The 23,950-nt window shown below is 60.7% G+C and overlaps 1 long non-coding RNA gene across 1 annotated transcript; it reads left to right on the forward strand.

Annotated features, from left to right (window-relative positions):
• Positions 1-20,469: 20,469 nt before the first annotated feature.
• LOC140691619 (uncharacterized) lies at positions 20,470-22,263 on the forward strand. The gene is made up of 3 exons (XR_012067367.1): positions 20,470-20,544; positions 21,743-21,817; positions 22,101-22,263. It is a non-coding gene; the product is annotated as an uncharacterized lncRNA (long non-coding RNA).
• Positions 22,264-23,950: the final 1,687 nt, after the last annotated feature.

Consider the following 23,950-nt stretch of genomic DNA (forward strand, 5'->3'; position numbering starts at 1 on the left):
TTGACTTGTTTCCTTGCTGAGGCCAGGTGATTCTCCTGTTTAGCATGGCCATTGAAATGCTCGTAACTGAGAAAGGGGCAAAGCCCTCCCTCCAGCTTTGTCCTGTGTGCTTTGTGCAGCTTTGAGTCTACCTGTTTGGTGTGGGGTAAATGTCAGAACCCGTGACCGTCTGTTCTCGGGACGGAGATGTGCCTGGCCCGCTGCGTCCAGTTGTACTCTGGGTAGATGTTGCTTTTGTAGTAAGAAATAGAGGCTTGAAGGGAAAGAGCCCGCAGTGAAGAGGCCTACTTCCCTGCAGGGAATTGCGACGCGCAGCAGCGTCCTCCCATCGTGCTCCCCACCCCTGCGCCGGGTCGGGCCTGCCCCGGAAGCTGTCAGAGCTGCTCCTGGGCGTCAGCACGACACGTCGCGGGAGTTTGCGCACGGGCCTGTAGGGTCCTTTTGGTGTCAGTTGTGGGATCCAGACATCCCACTTGAGTTTGCCGAAGGACACAAGTAGTGCGCGCTTCGTAGCGCACTGAAAACCCAGACGTCCCTGAGGATAGCGGTGATTGTAGCGGAGCCTGACTACCTCCCGTGGGCAGCGTTGTCCCCTCAGGAGCACTTGGGCAGCTCCCCCGCAGGACTCCGGGGTGCCCAGCTCCCCAGTGCACGTTGCGCCCAGGGGAAGCCCCTGCAGGTCGGAGGAGATTACTTGGTTTGGGGGGAAGGAGAGGGCCAGGCAGGGTCCTGGAGGCAGAGCGGTGACCCAGGTGCGGCTCTGATTGCACGTGTGGAGGACGAGCTTTTCACGTCCGTCCCTTCTGCGTGTTCCTGGTCCGCGCCGGGCCAGCTCCCGTGGAGCTGGGGTGGTGGCGAGGAGGGCTGTCCTGCCCAAAGGGGCTGCCTGTTGTGAAGGCGCTGCTTTTGTCAGAGTGCTGGAAGCTCTGTGTGCATCGTCGCAGGCAGGACCCTTGGCTTCGTCCACTTGGAGACACCGGCGACGTCGTGTGGCGCCATTGTTGTCCCCCCGTGTCCTGCTGCGCGGCCCGGGCTGCCGGCTGCAGGCCCCAGAGGGCTGGGTGGAGCGTGGGGCACTGTGCTGCTGGGTGGGCACCCGGCGGGGTGTGGGGAGGGTGCCCGGTGCCGACAGCTGATGCGTTGGGTTTCGGCTTTTGTCGGTGGTCGCTCCGTTTCTGTCGCCTGACACGGCTCTCCCTTCTGCCCTGCAGGTTACCTTGCAGCGTCCCGGCGTTTGCAGGGACCGGCCCGTGTTTCCACCAGCACCTGGGCCCCCCTTGGGCCCTGTGCAGCCTCGCTCACCAGTACCGGATGCTCCACTGGGTAAGATGAAAGCGTCCATTCCTCTGTTTGTTCCTTGCGTCACTGCAGGAGAAGGGCAGATCGCTCTCCAGGTCCCTCCCAGGGCATGGGCCACCCTGACTGGGCTGTCGGCCGTGCTCCCCTGGTCCCTTAGCGGACGCAATTGATGGACCGCGTCTTCCCCTCCCCCATCCTGCCCTGGGGAGGAGGTGTCTCTTGTAGAGTGCTACGGAGTAAGAGGCCTGTGACAGAAGGCAGGCGTGTCAGTTCTGCACACGGGGCTTCAACAGGGAGCACGTTCCGGGCTCCCCGAAGGAGAAGCCCACCCCTGCCATTGTCTGCAGCGTGTGGAGCCCTGACCTTCCACGGCCGTTGATCGGCTATGGAAGAGACACCTGAACCCGTGGCCTGTGGTGTCTCCCTCAGGGTCACGAGACCTGTCTCCCACTCGGTCTGATGCGGGGACGAGTGGGATACGGGGAAGGAAGGCTCACCAGGTTTTGTGTGGCTTCAGCAAAGTCTTCGCAGGCGAGCCTAATCCTCCATCCCTTCTGTGGTTTTCAGCCCACGTAGGACCTGGCCCGGCCCCGGCATTGGCCGGCAGCTCCCGCCCGCCTGCGGCGGCCCCGGAGGCCCAGGTAAGTGGGGTGGCCGTGCTCCGTTGGACGTCGTCCTGGGAAAGGTGAGCTTCCTGTTTTCCCGGAAGCCATTCCCGCCCTCATCTCCAGACTGTGTGTCCTGTGACGGGTCTGGCATGTCGTTCGCTTTCCAATTCAGTCTCCCCAGGGGCCAGTGGGCTGCTTGTCCCTGGAGCCCGTCACCTTGGCTGGTGCCTGCAGAAGCCATGAGGGAGTGCTCAGAAGCCGAGGACCGCAGACTTTGGCTGTGGGTTTGTCGAGATAGCGTGCGGAGGGTGAGCCCTCGCTCCACACTGGCTTCTCCTGGCTCTGCTGACTCCTTCCTGCCGACCTGCACCTGGGGTTGCTCCTGGGTCACTGAGGCAGAGTCCTGTGTCGTCACTCGTTTGACTTGTTTCCTTGCTGAGGCCAGGTGATTCTCCTGTTTAGCATGGCCATTGAAATGCTCGTAACTGAGAAAGGGGCAAAGCCCTCCCTCCAGCTTTGTCCTGTGTGCTTTGTGCAGCTTTGAGTCTACCTGTTTGGTGTGGGGTAAATGTCAGAACCCGTGACCGTCTGTTCTCGGGACGGAGATGTGCCTGGCCCGCTGCGTCCAGTTGTACTCTGGGTAGATGTTGCTTTTGTAGTAAGAAATAGAGGCTTGAAGGGAAAGAGCCCGCAGTGAAGAGGCCTACTTCCCTGCAGGGAATTGCGACGCGCAGCAGCGTCCTCCCATCGTGCTCCCCACCCCTGCGCCGGGTCGGGCCTGCCCCGGAAGCTGTCAGAGCTGCTCCTGGGCGTCAGCACGACACGTCGCGGGAGTTTGCGCACGGGCCTGTAGGGTCCTTTTGGTGTCAGTTGTGGGATCCAGACATCCCACTTGAGTTTGCCGAAGGACACAAGTAGTGCGCGCTTCGTAGCGCACTGAAAACCCAGACGTCCCTGAGGATAGCGGTGATTGTAGCGGAGCCTGACTACCTCCCGTGGGCAGCGTTGTCCCCTCAGGAGCACTTGGGCAGCTCCCCCGCAGGACTCCGGGGTGCCCAGCTCCCCAGTGCACGTTGCGCCGAGGGGAAGCCCCTGCAGGTCGGAGGAGATTACTTGGTTTGGGGGGAAGGAGAGGGCCAGGCAGGGTCCTGGAGGCAGAGCGGTGACCCAGGTGCGGCTCTGATTGCACGTGTGGAGGACGAGCTTTTCACGTCCGTCCCTTCTGGTGTTCCTGGTCCGCGCCGGGCCAGCTCCCGTGGAGCTGGGGTGGTGGCGAGGAGGGCTGTCCTGCCCAAAGGGGCTGCCTGTTGTGAAGGCGCTGCTTTTGTCAGAGTGCTGGAAGCTCTGTGTGCATCCTCGCAGGCAGGACCCTTGGCTTCGTCCACTTGGAGACACCGGCGACGTCGTGTGGCGCCATTGTTGTCCCCCCGTGTCCTGCTGCGTGGCCCGGGCTGCGGGCTGCAGGCCCCAGAGGGCTGGGTGGAGCGTGGGGCACTGTGCTGCTGGGTGGGCACCCGGCGGGGTGTGGGGAGGGTGCCCGGTGCCGACAGCTGATGCGTTGGGTTTCGGTTTTTGTCGGTGGTCGCTCCGTTTCTGTCGCCTGACATGGCTCTCCCTTCTGCCCTGCAGGTTACCTTGCAGCGTCCCGGCGTTTGCAGGGACCGGCCCGTGTTGCCACCAGCACCTGGGCCCCCCTTGGGCCCTGTGCAGCCTCGCTCACCAGTACCGGATGCTCCACTGGGTAAGATGAAAGCGTCCATTCCTCTGTTTGTTCCTTGCGTCACTGCAGGAGAAGGGCAGATCGCTCTCCAGGTCCCTCCCAGGGCATGGGCCACCCTGACTGGGCTGTCGGCAGTGCTCCCCTGGTCCCTTAGCGGACGCAATTGATGGACCGCTTCTTCCCCTCCCCCATCCTGCCCTGGGGAGGAGGTGTCTCTTGTAGAGTGCTACGGAGTAAGAGGCCTGTGACAGAAGGCGGGCGTGTCAGTTCTGCACACGGGGCTTCAACAGGGAGCACGTTCCGGGCTCCCCGAAGGAGAAGCCCACCCCTGCCATTGTCTGCAGCGTGTGGAGCCCTGACCTTCCACGGCCGTTGATCGGCTATGGAAGAGACACCTGAACCCATGGCCTGTGGTGTCTCCCTCAGGGTCACGAGACCTGTCTCCCACTCGGTCTGATGCGGGGACGAGTGGGATACGGGGAAGGAAGGCTCACCAGGTTTTGTGTGGCTTCAGCAAAGTCTTCGCAGGCGAGCCTAATCCTCCATCCCTTCTGTGGTTTTCAGCCCACGTAGGACCTGGCCCGGCCCCGGCATTGGCCGGCAGCTCCCGCCCGCCTGCGGCGGCCCCGGAGGCCCAGGTAAGTGGGGTGGCCGTGCTCCGTTGGACGTCGTCCTGGGAAAGGTGAGCTTCCTGTTTTCCCGGAAGCCATTCCCGCCCTCATCTCCAGACTGTGTGTCCTGTGACGGGTCTGGCATGTCGTTCGCTTTCCAATTCAGTCTCCCCAGGGGCCAGTGGGCTGCTTGTCCCTGGAGCCCGTCACCTTGGCTGGTGCCTGCAGAAGCCATGAGGGAGTGCTCAGAAGCCGAGGACCGCAGACTTTGGCTGTGGGTTTGTCGAGATAGCGTGCGGAGGGTGAGCCCTCGCTCCACACTGGCTTCTCCTGGCTCTGCTGACTCCTTCCTGCCGACCTGCACCTGGGGTTGCTCCTGGGTCACTGAGGCAGAGTCCTGTGTCGTCACTCGTTTGACTTGTTTCCTTGCTGAGGCCAGGTGATTCTCCTGTTTAGCATGGCCATTGAAATGCTCGTAACTGAGAAAGGGGCAAAGCCCTCCCTCCAGCTTTGTCCTGTGTGCTTTGTGCAGCTTTGAGTCTACCTGTTTGGTGTGGGGTAAATGTCAGAACCCGTGACCGTCTGTTCTCGGGACGGAGATGTGCCTGGCCCGCTGCGTCCAGTTGTACTCTGGGTAGATGTTGCTTTTGTAGTAAGAAATAGAGGCTTGAAGGGAAAGAGCCCGCAGTGAAGAGGCCTACTTCCCTGCAGGGAATTGCGACGCGCAGCAGCGTCCTCCCATCGTGCTCCCCACCCCTGCGCCGGGTCGGGCCTGCCCCGGAAGCTGTCAGAGCTGCCCCTGGGCGTCAGCACGACACGTCGCGGGAGTTTGCGCACGGGCCTGTAGGGTCCTTTTGGTGTCAGTTGTGGGATCCAGACATCCCACTTGAGTTTGCCGAAGGACACAAGTAGTGCGCGCTTCGTAGCGCACTGAAAACCCAGACGTCCCTGAGGATAGCGGTGATTGTAGCGGAGCCTGACTTCCTCCCGTGGGCAGCGTTGTCCCCTCAGGAGCACTTGGGCAGCTCCCCCGCAGGACTCCGGGGTGCCCAGCTCCCCAGTGCACGTTGCGCCCAGGGGAAGCCCCTGCAGGTCGGAGGAGATTACTTGGTTTGGGGGGAAGGAGAGGGCCAGGCAGGGTCCTGGAGGCAGAGCGGTGACCCAGGTGCAGCTCTGATTGCACGTGTGGAGGACGAGCTTTTCACGTCCGTCCCTTCTGGTGTTCCTGGTCCGCGCCGGGCCAGCTCCCGTGGAGCTGGGGTGGTGGCGAGGAGGGCTGTCCTGCCCAAAGGGGCTGCCTGTTGTGAAGGCGCTGCTTTTGTCAGAGTGCTGGAAGCTCTGTGTGCATCCTCGCAGGCAGGACCCTTGGCTTCGTCCACTTGGAGACACCGGCGACGTCGTGTGGCGCCATTGTTGTCCCCCCGTGTCCTGCTGCGCGGCCCGGGCTGCCGGCTGCAGGCCCCAGAGGGCTTGGTGGAGCGTGGGGCACTGTGCTGCTGGGTGGGCACCCGGCGGGGTGTGGGGAGGGTGCCCGGTGCCGACAGCTGATGCGTTGGGTTTCGGCTTTTGTCGGTGGTCGCTCCGTTTCTGTCGCCTGACACGGCTCTCCCTTCTGCCCTGCAGGTTACCTTGCAGCGTCCCGGCGTTTGCAGGGACCGGCCCGTGTTTCCACCAGCACCTGGGCCCCCATTGGGCCCTGTGCAGCCTCGCTCACCAGTACCGGATGCTCCACTGGGTAAGATGAAAGCGTCCATTCCTCTGTTTGTTCCTTGCGTCACTGCAGGAGAAGGGCAGATCGCTCTCCAGGTCCCTCCCAGGGCATGGGCCACCCTGACTGGGCTGTCGGCCGTGCTCCCCTGGTCCCTTAGCGGACGCAATTGATGGACCGCGTCTTCCCCTCCCCCATCCTGCCCTGGGGAGGAGGTGTCTCTTGTAGAGTGCTACGGAGTAAGAGGCCTGTGACAGAAGGCAGGCGTGTCAGTTCTGCACACGGGGCTTCAACAGGGAGCACGTTCCGGGCTCCCCGAAGGAGAAGCCCACCCCTGCCATTGTCTGCAGCGTGTGGAGCCCTGACCTTCCACGGCCGTTGATCGGCTATGGAAGAGACACCTGAACCCGTGGCCTGTGGTGTCTCCCTCAGGGTCACGAGACCTGTCTCCCACTCGGTCTGATGCGGGGACGAGTGGGATACGGGGAAGGAAGGCTCACCAGGTTTTGTGTGGCTTCAGCAAAGTCTTCGCAGGCGAGCCTAATCCTCCATCCCTTCTGTGGTTTTCAGCCCACGTAGGACCTGGCCCGGCCCCGGCATTGGCCGGCAGCTCCCGCCCGCCTGCGGCGGCCCCGGAGGCCCAGGTAAGTGGGGTGGCCGTGCTCCGTTGGACGTCGTCCTGGGAAAGGTGAGCTTCCTGTTTTCCCGGAAGCCATTCCCGCCCTCATCTCCAGACTGTGTGTCCTGTGACGGGTCTGGCATGTCGTTCGCTTTCCAATTCAGTCTCCCCAGGGGCCAGTGGGCTGCTTGTCCCTGGAGCCCGTCACCTTGGCTGGTGCCTGCAGAAGCCATGAGGGAGTGCTCAGAAGCCGAGGACCGCAGACTTTGGCTGTGGGTTTGTCGAGATAGCGTGCGGAGGGTGAGCCCTCGCTCCACACTGGCTTCTCCTGGCTCTGCTGACTCCTTCCTGCCGACCTGCACCTGGGGTTGCTCCTGGGTCACTGAGGCAGAGTCCTGTGTCGTCACTCGTTTGACTTGTTTCCTTGCTGAGGCCAGGTGATTCTCCTGTTTAGCATGGCCATTGAAATGCTCGTAACTGAGAAAGGGGCAAAGCCCTCCCTCCAGCTTTGTCCTGTGTGCTTTGTGCAGCTTTGAGTCTACCTGTTTGGTGTGGGGTAAATGTCAGAACCCGTGACCGTCTGTTCTCGGGACGGAGATGTGCCTGGCCCGCTGCGTCCAGTTGTACTCTGGGTAGATGTTGCTTTTGTAGTAAGAAATAGAGGCTTGAAGGGAAAGAGCCCGCAGTGAAGAGGCCTACTTCCCTGCAGGGAATTGCGACGCGCAGCAGCGTCCTCCCATCGTGCTCCCCACCCCTGCGCCGGGTCGGGCCTGCCCCGGAAGCTGTCAGAGCTGCTCCTGGGCGTCAGCACGACACGTCGCGGGAGTTTGCGCACGGGCCTGTAGGGTCCTTTTGGTGTCAGTTGTGGGATCCAGACATCCCACTTGAGTTTGCCGAAGGACACAAGTAGTGCGCGCTTCGTAGCGCACTGAAAACCCAGACGTCCCTGAGGATAGCGGTGATTGTAGCGGAGCCTGACTACCTCCCGTGGGCAGCGTTGTCCCCTCAGGAGCACTTGGGCAGCTCCCCCGCAGGACTCCGGGGTGCCCAGCTCCCCAGTGCACGTTGCGCCCAGGGGAAGCCCCTGCAGGTCGGAGGAGATTACTTGGTTTGGGGGGAAGGAGAGGGCCAGGCAGGGTCCTGGAGGCAGAGCGGTGACCCAGGTGCGGCTCTGATTGCACGTGTGGAGGACGAGATTTTCACGTCCGTCCCTTCTGCGTGTTCCTGGTCCGCGCCGGGCCAGCTCCCGTGGAGCTGGGGTGGTGGCGAGGAGGGCTGTCCTGCCCAAAGGGGCTGCCTGTTGTGAAGGCGCTGCTTTTGTCAGAGTGCTGGAAGCTCTGTGTGCATCCTCGCAGGCAGGACCCTTGGCTTCGTCCACTTGGAGACACCGGCGACGTCGTGCGGTGCCATTGTTGTCCCCCCGTGTCCTGCTGCGCGGCCCGGGCTGCCGGCTGCAGGCCCCAGAGGGCTGGGTGGAGCGTGGGGCACTGTGCTGCTGGGTGGGCACCCGGCGGGGTGTGGGGAGGGTGCCCGGTGCCGACAGCTGATGCGTTGGGTTTCGGCTTTTGTCGGTGGTCGCTCCGTTTCTGTCGCCTGACACGGCTCTCCCTTCTGCCCTGCAGGTTACCTTGCAGCGTCCCGGCGTTTGCAGGGACCGGCCCGTGTTGCCACCAGCACCTGGGCCCCCCTTGGGCCCTGTGCAGCCTCGCTCACCAGTACCGGATGCTCCACTGGGTAAGATGAAAGCGTCCATTCCTCTGTTTGTTCCTTGCGTCACTGCAGGAGAAGGGCAGATCGCTCTCCAGGTCCCTCCCAGGGCATGGGCCACCCTGACTGGGCTGTCGGCCGTGCTCCCCTGGTCCCTTAGCGGACGCAATTGATGGACCGCGTCTTCCCCTCCCCCATCCTGCCCTGGGGAGGAGGTGTCTCTTGTAGAGTGCTACGGAGTAAGAGGCCTGTGACAGAAGGCAGGCGTGTCAGTTCTGCACACGGGACTTCAACAGGGAGCACGTTCCGGGCTCCCCGAAGGAGAAGCCCACCCCTGCCATTGTCTGCAGCGTGTGGAGCCCTGACCTTCCACGGCCGTTGATCGGCTATGGAAGAGACACCTGAACCCGTGGCCTGTGGTGTCTCCCTCAGGGTCACGAGACCTGTCTCCCACTCGGTCTGATGCGGGGACGAGTGGGATACGGGGAAGGAAGGCTCACCAGGTTTTGTGTGGCTTCAGCAAAGTCTTCGCAGGCGAGCCTAATCCTCCATCCCTTCTGTGGTTTTCAGCCCACGTAGGACCTGGCCCGGCCCCGGCATTGGCCGGCAGCTCCCGCCCGCCTGCGGCGGCCCCGGAGGCCCAGGTAAGTGGGGTGGCCGTGCTCCGTTGGACGTCGTCCTGGGAAAGGTGAGCTTCCTGTTTTCCCGGAAGCCATTCCCGCCCTCATCTCCAGACTGTGTGTCCTGTGACGGGTCTGGCATGTCGTTCGCTTTCCAATTCAGTCTCCCCAGGGGCCAGTGGGCTGCTTGTCCCTGGAGCCCGTCACCTTGGCTGGTGCCTGCAGAAGCCATGAGGGAGTGCTCAGAAGCCGAGGACCGCAGACTTTGGCTGTGGGTTTGTCGAGATAGCGTGCGGAGGGTGAGCCCTCGCTCCACACTGGCTTCTCCTGGCTCTGCTGACTCCTTCCTGCCGACCTGCACCTGGGGTTGCTCCTGGGTCACTGAGGCAGAGTCCTGTGTCGTCACTCGTTTGACTTGTTTCCTTGCTGAGGCCAGGTGATTCTCCTGTTTAGCATGGCCATTGAAATGCTCGTAACTGAGAAAGGGGCAAAGCCCTCCCTCCAGCTTTGTCCTGTGTGCTTTGTGCAGCTTTGAGTCTACCTGTTTGGTGTGGGGTAAATGTCAGAACCCGTGACCGTCTGTTCTCGGGACGGAGATGTGCCTGGCCCGCTGCGTCCAGTTGTACTCTGGGTAGATGTTGCTTTTGTAGTAAGAAATAGAGGCTTGAAGGGAAAGAGCCCGCAGTGAAGAGGCCTACTTCCCTGCAGGGAATTGCGACGCGCAGCAGCGTCCTCCCATCGTGCTCCCCACCCCTGCGCCGGGTCGGGCCTGCCCCGGAAGCTGTCAGAGCTGCTCCTGGGCGTCAGCACGACACGTCGCGGGAGTTTGCGCACGGGCCTGTAGGGTCCTTTTGGTGTCAGTTGTGGGATCCAGACATCCCACTTGAGTTTGCCGAAGGACACAAGTAGTGCGCGCTTCGTAGCGCACTGAAAACCCAGACGTCCCTGAGGATAGCGGTGATTGTAGCGGAGCCTGACTACCTCCCGTGGGCAGCGTTGTCCCCTCAGGAGCACTTGGGCAGCTCCCCCGCAGGACTCCGGGGTGCCCAGCTCCCCAGTGCACGTTGCGCCCAGGGGAAGCCCCTGCAGGTCGGAGGAGATTACTTGGTTTGGGGGGAAGGAGAGGGCCAGGCAGGGTCCTGGAGGCAGAGCGGTGACCCAGGTGCGGCTCTGATTGCACGTGTGGAGGACGAGATTTTCACGTCCGTCCCTTCTGCGTGTTCCTGGTCCGCGCCGGGCCAGCTCCCGTGGAGCTGGGGTGGTGGCGAGGAGGGCTGTCCTGCCCAAAGGGGCTGCCTGTTGTGAAGGCGCTGCTTTTGTCAGAGTGCTGGAAGCTCTGTGTGCATCCTCGCAGGCAGGACCCTTGGCTTCGTCCACTTGGAGACACCGGCGACGTCGTGCGGTGCCATTGTTGTCCCCCCGTGTCCTGCTGCGCGGCCCGGGCTGCCGGCTGCAGGCCCCAGAGGGCTGGGTGGAGCGTGGGGCACTGTGCTGCTGGGTGGGCACCCGGCGGGGTGTGGGGAGGGTGCCCGGTGCCGACAGCTGATGCGTTGGGTTTCGGCTTTTGTCGGTGGTCGCTCCGTTTCTGTCGCCTGACACGGCTCTCCCTTCTGCCCTGCAGGTTACCTTGCAGCGTCCCGGCGTTTGCAGGGACCGGCCCGTGTTGCCACCAGCACCTGGGCCCCCCTTGGGCCCTGTGCAGCCTCGCTCACCAGTACCGGATGCTCCACTGGGTAAGATGAAAGCGTCCATTCCTCTGTTTGTTCCTTGCGTCACTGCAGGAGAAGGGCAGATCGCTCTCCAGGTCCCTCCCAGGGCATGGGCCACCCTGACTGGGCTGTCGGCCGTGCTCCCCTGGTCCCTTAGCGGACGCAATTGATGGACCGCGTCTTCCCCTCCCCCATCCTGCCCTGGGGAGGAGGTGTCTCTTGTAGAGTGCTACGGAGTAAGAGGCCTGTGACAGAAGGCAGGCGTGTCAGTTCTGCACACGGGGCTTCAACAGGGAGCACGTTCCGGGCTCCCCGAAGGAGAAGCCCACCCCTGCCATTGTCTGCAGCGTGTGGAGCCCTGACCTTCCACGGCCGTTGATCGGCTATGGAAGAGACACCTGAACCCGTGGCCTGTGGTGTCTCCCTCAGGGTCACGAGACCTGTCTCCCACTCGGTCTGATGCGGGGACGAGTGGGATACGGGGAAGGAAGGCTCACCAGGTTTTGTGTGGCTTCAGCAAAGTCTTCGCAGGCGAGCCTAATCCTCCATCCCTTCTGTGGTTTTCAGCCCACGTAGGACCTGGCCCGGCCCCGGCATTGGCCGGCAGCTCCCGCCCGCCTGCGGCGGCCCCGGAGGCCCAGGTAAGTGGGGTGGCCGTGCTCCGTTGGACGTCGTCCTGGGAAAGGTGAGCTTCCTGTTTTCCCGGAAGCCATTCCCGCCCTCATCTCCAGACTGTGTGTCCTGTGACGGGTCTGGCATGTCGTTCGCTTTCCAATTCAGTCTCCCCAGGGGCCAGTGGGCTGCTTGTCCCTGGAGCCCGTCACCTTGGCTGGTGCCTGCAGAAGCCATGAGGGAGTGCTCAGAAGCCGAGGACCACAGACTTTGGCTGTGGGTTTGTCGAGATAGCGTGCGGAGGGTGAGCCCTCGCTCCACACTGGCTTCTCCTGGCTCTGCTGACTCCTTCCTGCCGACCTGCACCTGGGGTTGCTCCTGGGTCACTGAGGCAGAGTCCTGTGTCGTCACTCGTTTGACTTGTTTCCTTGCTGAGGCCAGGTGATTCTCCTGTTTAGCATGGCCATTGAAATGCTCGTAACTGAGAAAGGGGCAAAGCCCTCCCTCCAGCTTTGTCCTGTGTGCTTTGTGCAGCTTTGAGTCTACCTGTTTGGTGTGGGGTAAATGTCAGAACCCGTGACCGTCTGTTCTCGGGACGGAGATGTGCCTGGCCCGCTGCGTCCAGTTGTACTCTGGGTAGATGTTGCTTTTGTAGTAAGAAATAGAGGCTTGAAGGGAAAGAGCCCGCAGTGAAGAGGCCTACTTCCCTGCAGGGAATTGCGACGCGCAGCAGCGTCCTCCCATCGTGCTCCCCACCCCTGCGCCGGGTCGGGCCTGCCCCGGAAGCTGTCAGAGCTGCTCCTGGGCGTCAGCACGACACGTCGCGGGAGTTTGCGCACGGGCCTGTAGGGTCCTTTTGGTGTCAGTTGTGGGATCCAGACATCCCACTTGAGTTTGCCGAAGGACACAAGTAGTGCGCGCTTCGTAGCGCACTGAAAACCCAGACGTCCCTGAGGATAGCGGTGATTGTAGCGGAGCCTGACTACCTCCCGTGGGCAGCGTTGTCCCCTCAGGAGCACTTGGGCAGCTCCCCCGCAGGACTCCGGGGTGCCCAGCTCCCCAGTGCATGTTGCGCCCAGGGGAAGCCCCTGCAGGTCGGAGGAGATTACTTGGTTTGGGGGGAAGGAGAGGGCCAGGCAGGGTCCTGGAGGCAGAGCGGTGACCCAGGTGCGGCTCTGATTGCACGTGTGGAGGACGAGCTTTTCACGTCCGTCCCTTCTGGTGTTCCTGGTCCGCGCCGGGCCAGCTCCCGTGGAGCTGGGGTGGTGGCGAGGAGGGCTGTCCTGCCCAAAGGGGCTGCCTGTTGTGAAGGCGCTGCTTTTGTCAGAGTGCTGGAAGCTCTGTGTGCATCCTCGCAGGCAGGACCCTTGGCTTCGTCCACTTGGAGACACCGGCGACGTCGTGTGGCGCCATTGTTGTCCCCCCGTGTCCTGCTGCGTGGCCCGGGCTGCCGGCTGCAGGCCCCAGAGGGCTGGGTGGAGCGTGGGGCACTGTGCTGCTGGGTGGGCACCCGGCGGGGTGTGGGGAGGGTGCCCGGTGCCGACAGCTGATGCGTTGGGTTTCGGTTTTTGTCGGTGGTCGCTCCGTTTCTGTCGCCTGACACGGCTCTCCCTTCTGCCCTGCAGGTTACCTTGCAGCGTCCCGGCGTTTGCAGGGACCGGCCCGTGTTGCCACCAGCACCTGGGCCCCCCTTGGGCCCTGTGCAGCCTCGCTCACCAGTACCGGATGCTCCACTGGGTAAGATGAAAGCGTCCATTCCTCTGTTTGTTCCTTGCGTCACTGCAGGAGAAGGGCAGATCGCTCTCCAGGTCCCTCCCAGGGCATGGGCCACCCTGACTGGGCTGTCGGCCGTGCTCCCCTGGTCCCTTAGCGGACGCAATTGATGGACCGCGTCTTCCCCTCCCCCATCCTGCCCTGGGGAGGAGGTGTCTCTTGTAGAGTGCTACGGAGTAAGAGGCCTGTGACAGAAGGCAGGCGTGTCAGTTCTGCACACGGGGCTTCAACAGGGAGCACGTTCCGGGCTCCCCGAAGGAGAAGCCCACCCCTGCCATTGTCTGCAGCGTGTGGAGCCCTGACCTTCCACGGCCGTTGATCGGCTATGGAAGAGACACCTGAACCCGTGGCCTGTGGTGTCTCCCTCAGGGTCACGAGACCTGTCTCCCACTCGGTCTGATGCGGGGACGAGTGGGATACGGGGAAGGAAGGCTCACCAGGTTTTGTGTGGCTTCAGCAAAGTCTTCGCAGGCGAGCCTAATCCTCCATCCCTTCTGTGGTTTTCAGCCCACGTAGGACCTGGCCCGGCCCCGGCATTGGCCGGCAGCTCCCGCCCGCCTGCGGCGGCCCCGGAGGCCCAGGTAAGTGGGGTGGCCGTGCTCCGTTGGACGTCGTCCTGGGAAAGGTGAGCTTCCTGTTTTCCCGGAAGCCATTCCCGCCCTCATCTCCAGACTGTGTGTCCTGTGACGGGTCTGGCATGTCGTTCGCTTTCCAATTCAGTCTCCCCAGGGGCCAGTGGGCTGCTTGTCCCTGGAGCCCGTCACCTTGGCTGGTGCCTGCAGAAGCCATGAGGGAGTGCTCAGAAGCCGAGGACCGCAGACTTTGGCTGTGGGTTTGTCGAGATAGCGTGCGGAGGGTGAGCCCTCGCTCCACACTGGCTTCTCCTGGCTCTGCTGACTCCTTCCTGCCGACCTGCACCTGGGGTTGCTCCTGGGTCACTGAGGCAGAGTCCTGTGTCGTCACTCGTTTGACTTGTTTCCTTGCTGAGGCCAGGTGATTCTCCTGTTTAGCATGGCCATTGAAATGCTCGTAACTGAGAAAGGGGCAAAGCCCTCCCTCCAGCTTTGTCCTGTGTGCTTTGTGCAGCTTTGAGTCTACCTGTTTGGTGTGGGGTAAATGTCAGAACCCGTGACCGTCTGTTCTCGGGACGGAGATGTGCCTGGCCCGCTGCGTCCAGTTGTACTCTGGGTAGATGTTGCTTTTGTAGTAAGAAATAGAGGCTTGAAGGGAAAGAGCCCGCAGTGAAGAGGCCTACTTCCCTGCAGGGAATTGCGACGCGCAGCAGCGTCCTCCCATCGTGCTCCCCACCCCTGCGCCGGGTCGGGCCTGCCCCGGAAGCTGTCAGAGCTGCTCCTGGGCGTCAGCACGACACGTCGCGGGAGTTTGCGCACGGGCCTGTAGGGTCCTTTTGGTGTCAGTTGTGGGATCCAGACATCCCACTTGAGTTTGCCGAAGGACACAAGTAGTGCGCGCTTCGTAGCGCACTGAAAACCCAGACGTCCCTGAGGATAGCGGTGATTGTAGCGGAGCCTGACTACCTCCCGTGGGCAGCGTTGTCCCCTCAGGAGCACTTGGGCAGCTCCCCCGCAGGACTCCGGGGTGCCCAGCTCCCCAGTGCACGTTGCGCCCAGGGGAAGCCCCTGCAGGTCGGAGGAGATTACTTGGTTTGGGGGGAAGGAGAGGGCCAGGCAGGGTCCTGGAGGCAGAGCGGTGACCCAGGTGCGGCTCTGATTGCACGTGTGGAGGACGAGCTTTTCACGTCCGTCCCTTCTGGTGTTCCTGGTCCGCGCCGGGCCAGCTCCCGTGGAGCTGGGGTGGTGGCGAGGAGGGCTGTCCTGCCCAAAGGGGCTGCCTGTTGTGAAGGCGCTGCTTTTGTCAGAGTGCTGGAAGCTCTGTGTGCATCCTCGCAGGCAGGACCCTTGGCTTCGTCCACTTGGAGACACCGGCGACGTCGTGTGGCGCCATTGTTGTCCCCCCGTGTCCTGCTGCGTGGCCCGGGCTGCGGGCTGCAGGCCCCAGAGGGCTGGGTGGAGCGTGGGGCACTGTGCTGCTGGGTGGGCACCCGGCGGGGTGTGGGGAGGGTGCCCGGTGCCGACAGCTGATGCGTTGGGTTTCGGTTTTTGTCGGTGGTCGCTCCGTTTCTGTCGCCTGACATGGCTCTCCCTTCTGCCCTGCAGGTTACCTTGCAGCGTCCCGGCGTTTGCAGGGACCGGCCCGTGTTGCCACCAGCACCTGGGCCCCCCTTGGGCCCTGTGCAGCCTCGCTCACCAGTACCGGATGCTCCACTGGGTAAGATGAAAGCGTCCATTCCTCTGTTTGTTCCTTGCGTCACTGCAGGAGAAGGGCAGATCGCTCTCCAGGTCCCTCCCAGGGCATGGGCCACCCTGACTGGGCTGTCGGCAGTGCTCCCCTGGTCCCTTAGCGGACGCAATTGATGGACCGCTTCTTCCCCTCCCCCATCCTGCCCTGGGGAGGAGGTGTCTCTTGTAGAGTGCTACGGAGTAAGAGGCCTGTGACAGAAGGCGGGCGTGTCAGTTCTGCACACGGGGCTTCAACAGGGAGCACGTTCCGGGCTCCCCGAAGGAGAAGCCCACCCCTGCCATTGTCTGCAGCGTGTGGAGCCCTGACCTTCCACGGCCGTTGATCGGCTATGGAAGAGACACCTGAACCCATGGCCTGTGGTGTCTCCCTCAGGGTCACGAGACCTGTCTCCCACTCGGTCTGATGCGGGGACGAGTGGGATACGGGGAAGGAAGGCTCACCAGGTTTTGTGTGGCTTCAGCAAAGTCTTCGCAGGCGAGCCTAATCCTCCATCCCTTCTGTGGTTTTCAGCCCACGTAGGACCTGGCCCGGCCCCGGCATTGGCCGGCAGCTCCCGCCCGCCTGCGGCGGCCCCGGAGGCCCAGGTAAGTGGGGTGGCCGTGCTCCGTTGGACGTCGTCCTGGGAAAGGTGAGCTTCCTGTTTTCCCGGAAGCCATTCCCGCCCTCATCTCCAGACTGTGTGTCCTGTGACGGGTCTGGCATGTCGTTCGCTTTCCAATTCAGTCTCCCCAGGGGCCAGTGGGCTGCTTGTCCCTGGAGCCCGTCACCTTGGCTGGTGCCTGCAGAAGCCATGAGGGAGTGCTCAGAAGCCGAGGACCGCAGACTTTGGCTGTGGGTTTGTCGAGATAGCGTGCGGAGGGTGAGCCCTCGCTCCACACTGGCTTCTCCTGGCTCTGCTGACTCCTTCCTGCCGACCTGCACCTGGGGTTGCTCCTGGGTCACTGAGGCAGAGTCCTGTGTCGTCACTCGTTTGACTTGTTTCCTTGCTGAGGCCAGGTGATTCTCCTGTTTAGCATGGCCATTGAAATGCTCGTAACTGAGAAAGGGGCAAAGCCCTCCCTCCAGCTTTGTCCTGTGTGCTTTGTGCAGCTTTGAGTCTACCTGTTTGGTGTGGGGTAAATGTCAGAACCCGTGACCGTCTGTTCTCGGGACGGAGATGTGCCTGGCCCGCTGCGTCCAGTTGTACTCTGGGTAGATGTTGCTTTTGTAGTAAGAAATAGAGGCTTGAAGGGAAAGAGCCCGCAGTGAAGAGGCCTACTTCCCTGCAGGGAATTGCGACGCGCAGCAGCGTCCTCCCATCGTGCTCCCCACCCCTGCGCCGGGTCGGGCCTGCCCCGGAAGCTGTCAGAGCTGCTCCTGGGCATCAGCACGACACGTCGCGGGAGTTTGCGCACGGGCCTGTAGGGTCCTTTTGGTGTCAGTTGTGGGATCCAGACATCCCACTTGAGTTTGCCGAAGGACACAAGTAGTGCGCGCTTCGTAGCGCACTGAAAACCCAGACGTCCCTGAGGATAGCGGTGATTGTAGCGGAGCCTGACTACCTCCCGTGGGCAGCGTTGTCCCCTCAGGAGCACTTGGGCAGCTCCCCCGCAGGACTCCGGGGTGCCCAGCTCCCCAGTGCACGTTGCGCCCAGGGGAAGCCCCTGCAGGTCGGAGGAGATTACTTGGTTTGGGGGGAAGGAGAGGGCCAGGCAGGGTCCTGGAGGCAGAGCGGTGACCCAGGTGCGGCTCTGATTGCACGTGTGGAGGACGAGCTTTTCACGTCCGTCCCTTCTGCGTGTTCCTGGTCCGCGCCGGGCCAGCTCCCGTGGAGCTGGGGTGGTGGCGAGGAGGGCTGTCCTGCCCAAAGGGGCTGCCTGTTGTGAAGGCGCTGCTTTTGTCAGAGTGCTGGAAGCTCTGTGTGCATCCTCGCAGGCAGGACCCTTGGCTTCGTCCACTTGGAGACACCGGCGACGTCGTGTGGCGCCATTGTTGTCCCCCCGTGTCCTGCTGCGTGGCCCGGGCTGCCGGCTGCAGGCCCCAGAGGGCTGGGTGGAGCGTGGGGCACTGTGTTGCTGGGTGGGCACCCAGCGGGGTGTGGGGAGGGTGCCCGGTGCCGACAGCTGATGCGTTGGGTTTCGGTTTTTGTCGGTGGTCGCTCCGTTTCTGTCGCCTGACACGGCTCTCCCTTCTGCCCTGCAGGTTACCTTGCAGCGTCCCGGCGTTTGCAGGGACCGGCCCGTGTTGCCACCAGCACCTGGGCCCCCCTTGGGCCCTGTGCAGCCTCGCTCACCAGTACCGGATGCTCCACTGGGTAAGATGAAAGCGTCCATTCCTCTGTTTGTTCCTTGCGTCACTGCAGGAGAAGGGCAGATCGCTCTCCAGGTCCCTCCCAGGGCATGGGCCACCCTGACTGGGCTGTCGGCCGTGCTCCCCTGGTCCCTTAGCGGACGCAATTGATGGACCGCTTCTTCCCCTCCCCCATCCTGCCCTGGGGAGGAGGTGTCTCTTGTAGAGTGCTACGGAGTAAGAGGCCTGTGACAGAAGGCGGGCGTGTCAGTTCTGCACACGGGGCTTCAACAGGGAGCACGTTCCGGGCTCCCCGAAGGAGAAGCCCACCCCTGCCATTGTCTGCAGCGTGTGGAGCCCTGACCTTCCACGGCCGTTGATCGGCTATGGAAGAGACACCTGAACCCGTGGCCTGTGGTGTCTCCCTCAGGGTCACGAGACCTGTCTCCCACTCGGTCTGATGCGGGGACGTGTGGGATACGGGGAAGGAAGGCTCACCAGGTTTTGTGTGGCTTCAGCAAAGTCTTCGCAGGCGAGCCTAATCCTCCATCCCTTCTGTGGTTTTCAGCCCACGTAGGACCTGGCCCGGCCCCGGCATTGGCCGGCAGCTCCCGCCCGCCTGCGGCGGCCCCGGAGGCCCAGGTAAGTTAGGTGGCCGTGCTCCGTTGGACGTCGTCCTGGGAAAGGTGAGCTTCCTGTTTTCCCGGAAGCCATTCCCACCCTCATCTCCAGAATGTGTGTCCTGTGACGGGTCTGGCATGTCGTTCGCTTTCCAATTCAGTCTCCCCAGGGGCCAGTGGGCTGCTTGTCCCTGGAGCCCGTCACCTTGGCTGGTGCCTGCAGAAGCCATGAGGGAGTGCTCAGAAGCCGAGGACCGCAGACTTTGGCTGTGGGTTTGTCGAGATAGCGTGCGGAGGGTGAGCCCTCGCTCCACACTGGCTTCTCCTGGCTCTGCTGACTCCTTCCTGCCGACCTGCACCTGGGGTTGCTCCTGGGTCACTGAGGCAGAGTCCTGTGTCGTCACTCGTTTGACTTGTTTCCTTGCTGAGGCCAGGTGATTCTCCTGTTTAGCATGGCCATTGAAATGCTCGTAAGTGAGAAAGGGGCAAAGCCCTCCCTCCAGCTTTGTCCTGTGTGCTTTGTGCAGCTTTGAGTCTACCTGTTTGGTGTGGGGTAAATGTCAGAACCCGTGACCGTCTGTTCTCGGGACGGAGATGTGCCTGGCCCGCTGCGTCCAGTTGTACTCTGGGTAGATGTTGCTTTTGTAGTAAGAAATAGAGGCTTGAAGGGAAAGAGCCCGCAGTGAAGAGGCCTACTTCCCTGCAGGGAATTGCGACGCGCAGCAGCGTCCTCCCATCGTGCTCCCCACCCCTGCGCCGGGTCGGGCCTGCCCCGGAAGCTGTCAGAGCTGCTCCTGGGCGTCAGCACGACACGTCGCGGGAGTTTGCGCACGGGCCTGTAGGGTCCTTTTGGTGTCAGTTGTGGGATCCAGACATCCCACTTGAGTTTGCCGAAGGACACAAGTAGTGCGCGCTTCGTAGCGCACTGAAAACCCAGACGTCCCTGAGGATAGCGGTGATTGTAGCGGAGCCTGACTACCTCCCGTGGGCAGCGTTGTCCCCTCAGGGGCACTTGGGCAGCTCCCCCGCAGGACTCCGGGGTCCCCAGCTCCCCAGTGCACCTTGCGCCCAGGGGAAGCCCCTGCAGGTCGGAGGAGATTACTTGGTTTGGGGGGAAGGAGAGGGCCAGGCAGGGTCCTGGAGGCAGAGCGGTGACCCAGGTGCGGCTCTGATTGCACGTGTGGAGGACGAGCTTGTCACGTCCGTCCCTTCTGCGTGTTCCTGGTCCGCGCCGGGCCAGCTCCCGTGGAGCTGGGGTGGTGGCGAGGAGGGCTGTCCTGCCCAAAGGGGCTGCCTGTTGTGAAGGCGCTGCTTTTGTCAGAGTGCTGGAAGCTCTGTGTGCATCCTCGCAGGCAGGACCCTTGGCTTCGTCCACTTGGAGACACCGGCGACGTCGTGTGGCGCCATTGTTGTCCCCCCGTGTCCTGCTGCGCGGCCCGGGCTGCCGGCTGCAGGCCCCAGAGGGCTGGGTGGAGCGTGGGGCACTGTGCTGCTGGGTGGGCACCCGGCGTGGTGTGGGGAGGGTGCCCGGTGCCGACAGCTGATGCGTTGGGTTTCGGCTTTTGTCGGTGGTCGCTCCGTTTCTGTCGCCTGACACGGCTCTCCCTTCTGCCCTGCAGGTTACCTTGCAGCGTCCCGGCGTTTGCAGGGACCGGCCCGTGTTGCCACCAGCACCTGGGCCCCCCTTGGGCCCTGTGCAGCCTCGCTCACCAGTACCGGATGCTCCACTGTGTAAGATGAAAGCGTCCATTCCTCTGTTTGTTCCTTGCGTCACTGCAGGAGAAGGGCAGATCGCTCTCCAGGTCCCTCCCAGGGCATGGGCCATCCTGACTGGGCTGTCGGCCGTGCTCCCCTGGTCCCTTAGCGGATGCAATTGATGGACCGCGTCTTCCCCTCCCCCATCGTGCCCTGGGGAGGAGGTGTCTCTTGTAGAGTGCTACGGAGTAAGAGGCCTGTGACAGAAGGCAGGCGTGTCAGTTCTGCACACGGGGCTTCAACAGGGAGCACGTTCCGGGCTCCCCGAAGGAGAAGCCCACCCCTGCCATTGTCTGCAGCGTGTGGAGCCCTGACCTTCCACGGCCGTTGATCGGCTGTGGAAGAGACACCTGAACCCGTGGCCTGTGGTGTCTCCCTCAGGGTGACGAGACCTGTCTCCCACTCGGTCTGATGCGGGGACGAGTGGGATACGGGGAAGGAAGGCTCACCAGGTTTTGTGTGGCTTCAGCAAAGTCTTCGCAGGCGAGCCTAATCCTCCATCCCTTCTGTGGTTTTCAGCCCACGCAGGACCTGACACGTCTCAACTTTGGCCTGGCCCCTTCCTGACACCTGATTCCGATGTGGAGGCTCAGGTAAAGTGAGTGTTCATAACGTTCGATGTCTCTCTAGGGAATGTGTTGTTTTTGTTTCCCTTGCCTTTGTATTATCCTCTTCTGTAGACATGTGTTTTTAGACAAGTGTTTTGTGTCATTAGAATTTCAAACTGTTGCCCACGGGCACAGTGGTCTTCTCCCCTCAGCCCTATCACCTTCGATGGAGCCTTCAGAAAGCATCAGAGTTCTTACATGCTGAGTATCGTAGACTTTGTCTGTTTGTCGAATGTGGGTCTTCAGTTTGAGCCCTTGCTCCACACTTATGTCTCTTCGCTTTTCTGTTTCTTCCCTAACACTTTCTTTTCTGATTGTTGGTGTTTAAGTTATCGAGATTCCTGTTGTCCTTCTTTGGTTTCCCGGCTCAGTCCAGGTGATTCTACTGTTTTGCATGGCCGTTCAAGTCCTCATGACTGGGAAAGTGCAGAGGTCTCCCTCCAGCTTTGTTCCGTGGGCTTTGTGCAGCTTTGAATCTTCCTGGGTGGGGTAAATGTCACAACCCACCTCTGTCTTTTCTCGGGAGGGAAATGTGCCTGGCCCGCTGCCTCCAGTTGTACTCTGGGTAGAAACGCCTGACTCTCAGAATTGTTGCTTTTGTAGTAGGATGTAGAGGCTTGAAGGGAAATAGCACACAGTGAAGAGGCGTACTTCCCTGCAGGGGAATTGCAACACTCAGAAGCATCCTCCCATTGTGCTCCCCACCCTGCACTGAGTTGTTCCTGCCCTGGGAGCTGTCAGAGCTGATCTTCTGATTCAGCATGAGATGCCGTGGGATTTTTCGCACGGGCTAGTAGGGTCCCTTTGGTGTCAGTTGTGGAATCAAGACTTTCCTCTTCAATTTCCCAAAGGACACATGTAGTGTGTGCTTCGTAGCACAGTTAAAACCCAGACATCCCTGGGGATAGCGGTGATTGTAGCGGAGCCTGACTACCTCCTAAGGACAGCCTTATCTCCTCAGGATCACTTGAGCAGCTCCCCCATAGGACTCCAGGCTGCCAAGCTCCCCAGGGCTCTTTGCACCCAGGGGCAGCCCCTGCAGGGTGGTGGAGGGCCCTACATGAGGAGGGGGCAGAAAGGGCCTGGCAGGGTGCTGCAGGCAGAGCAGTAACCCAGGTGTGACTCTGCACGTGTGGAGAATGTGTTTTAACATTCTTTGTTTCTCTGTGTTCTTGTTCTGCAGAACATTACGTGTCGTTGGAGCTTTGGAAGATTCCTTAAAATTTTGTTCTCCATGGAGAAGTTTCGTTTTCATAAGGTGAATATTTGTCAATTTGCTGGAACCTCTATGAATTTTTTATCGGTTAGGACCCTTGGCTGCATGAACTTACAGAATTTGTTGGTGACGTGCAGCCTCCGTGTCGTATCCCTGTGTCCTTCTGTCGACCCAGGCTGGGTGGAGCATGTGGTAGTGCTCTGCTGTCTGGCCACCTGGTGGAGGTGAGGGTGACAGGTGATGACAGGTGCTGCATTATGTTTCTGGTTTTGTCTGTGTTTATCCTTTTGTCTGTCATTCAGCAGATCTCTCTTCTGTTCCACAGGGCACTGTGGATGGCAAAGCGCCCCGTTCTTACTCAGGGCCAGCTCATGTTTCCCCCTGTATGAGTGGCCCAACGTCACCCTTCATGGGCTATTCGCCACCTCCACCTGGACCACCCTCGTGGCCTCTGGGTCCTCAGGCATAGGCAGAGCCACCAGTTTCTCCACTTGGTAAGATGAGAGCATGTTGTCCTTTTCCATTGTTGAGTCTTTTCTGAAGGGGAGATGGCACTCCAGGGCCTTGCGTTGCCTGAGGAAACCTATCTTGGGACATTATAATGTTCATGTAGTTTCCTAGCACACACATTTGATGGGCTTTGTCATTTCCCCATCCTATCCTGGGAAGCAGGTGTCTCTTGTATAGTACAAGAGACTTTTGACAGAATATCAAATGAGTTTTAAGTCCCTGTTTGGCAGATGTGCCTCCGGCTTGGACCATGTGATGTACTTTTTTTTTGATGAAGCGCACCACTAACTTTTGGGGTCTCAGGGTGTTCCTTCGAGGGTTGAGGGAGAGAGACATTCAGCTTGTCATCACCATAACAGACGTGCCAATACAAAGCCCCAAAGTGCAAAAGAGGGGCACGTGAGCCACACAGGAGTGAATAGGACGGTGTGAAGGGGAAGAAAGAAATTGAGGCGCCCAGCGAGGGTTTGTTGGAGCTGGAAGGTCACTCCCAGCTGGGAGGGCAGTCAAGGCAGGCTTTCTGAATGCAACGTGAGGTCCACTCAGAGCCACGTGTGAGTGCAGGGGACTCAGTGCAGCCATGCACATATCCCCGTCAGAACCCACTGCCTCCAGAAAGCCCTCAGTTCACAACGTCATATACAAATGATTGTTCTCTTGGGTTTCTGAAAGTCCTAGATCTGGATGAAAGAAATCTCTGGATATCAGAGAAAGTGAAATTTACCTTGTTTTTTTCAGAATATTTTGTGTGGCTAAAGTTTTCTTCTGCCCCGGTGATTTGAAAAGTACAGGCAGGATTCAGATAAGCTGAGCACGTGCCTTGCCCTTCAGCATGAAGCAGGTTCTTTAGGGGAAGTCAGGAGTGGTCAGGAGACCCCCTCCAAGACCCCGTCCCCACACCCCTGCTCCCTCCTGTCACCATGCCCACTGCCAGCTTAGCATCTCTATGTTTATGTGTGAAGATCCAATTTCTGATTCTTTGTTTGAATTCCTGCAGTTCAGCCCCCAACACCAAGACCCATTGGGGCCCCCACAGGGTCTCAGCTTTGTTGTCTGTGAGCCGGGGGTAACACTGGCTCCTGATGTCATTGTGAGGAAGATCAGGTGAAGCACACACATTGTTTTGCAATATGACTGGGACATATTTCTCACTCAGCATTCTCATAGTTTAAAAGAAAGTGTCTGCACACAGAATCATCAAAAGAGACCTCGGGAAGTACATTAAATTAAACTGAAGATCTAAGAGCTCAGGCCCAAAGCTTACTATTCTCTGCTTTAGAGATAAGGTGAAGGGTCACTTTCTTCTATTAAACCTCTGGTCCTACAAGTTAAAGAAGGAAATGTAATAATGAGAATGTGCACATTTTCAGATCTGTGTCCGAGATGTGAAAACAATTATTTCCATTATATATAGACATGGAGCTGCACCCACAGACTGCAGTGTCTGTCAGAGGCCATGCATACGTTAGAGAAGACAAAATCGGGAAAAAATAAGATCCTATTAAAATAAATATTTCTTTTTGCCTTACAGCCCAGGAAGTTTGAAAGCTGAAGGGGACCCCAAGCTGTGGCAACGATGTGTTTAGAGATGATGTCGGAGGTGCATTACGGCCTAAATGTCTCCCTGCTCCATCCTGCCACCTCTGCTATTGTCTCCTATTGTCA

The sequence above is a fragment of the Vicugna pacos genome, chromosome 36 (genome assembly GCF_048564905.1).
Source record: "Vicugna pacos chromosome 36, VicPac4, whole genome shotgun sequence".
Taxonomy (NCBI): domain Eukaryota; kingdom Metazoa; phylum Chordata; class Mammalia; order Artiodactyla; family Camelidae; genus Vicugna; species Vicugna pacos.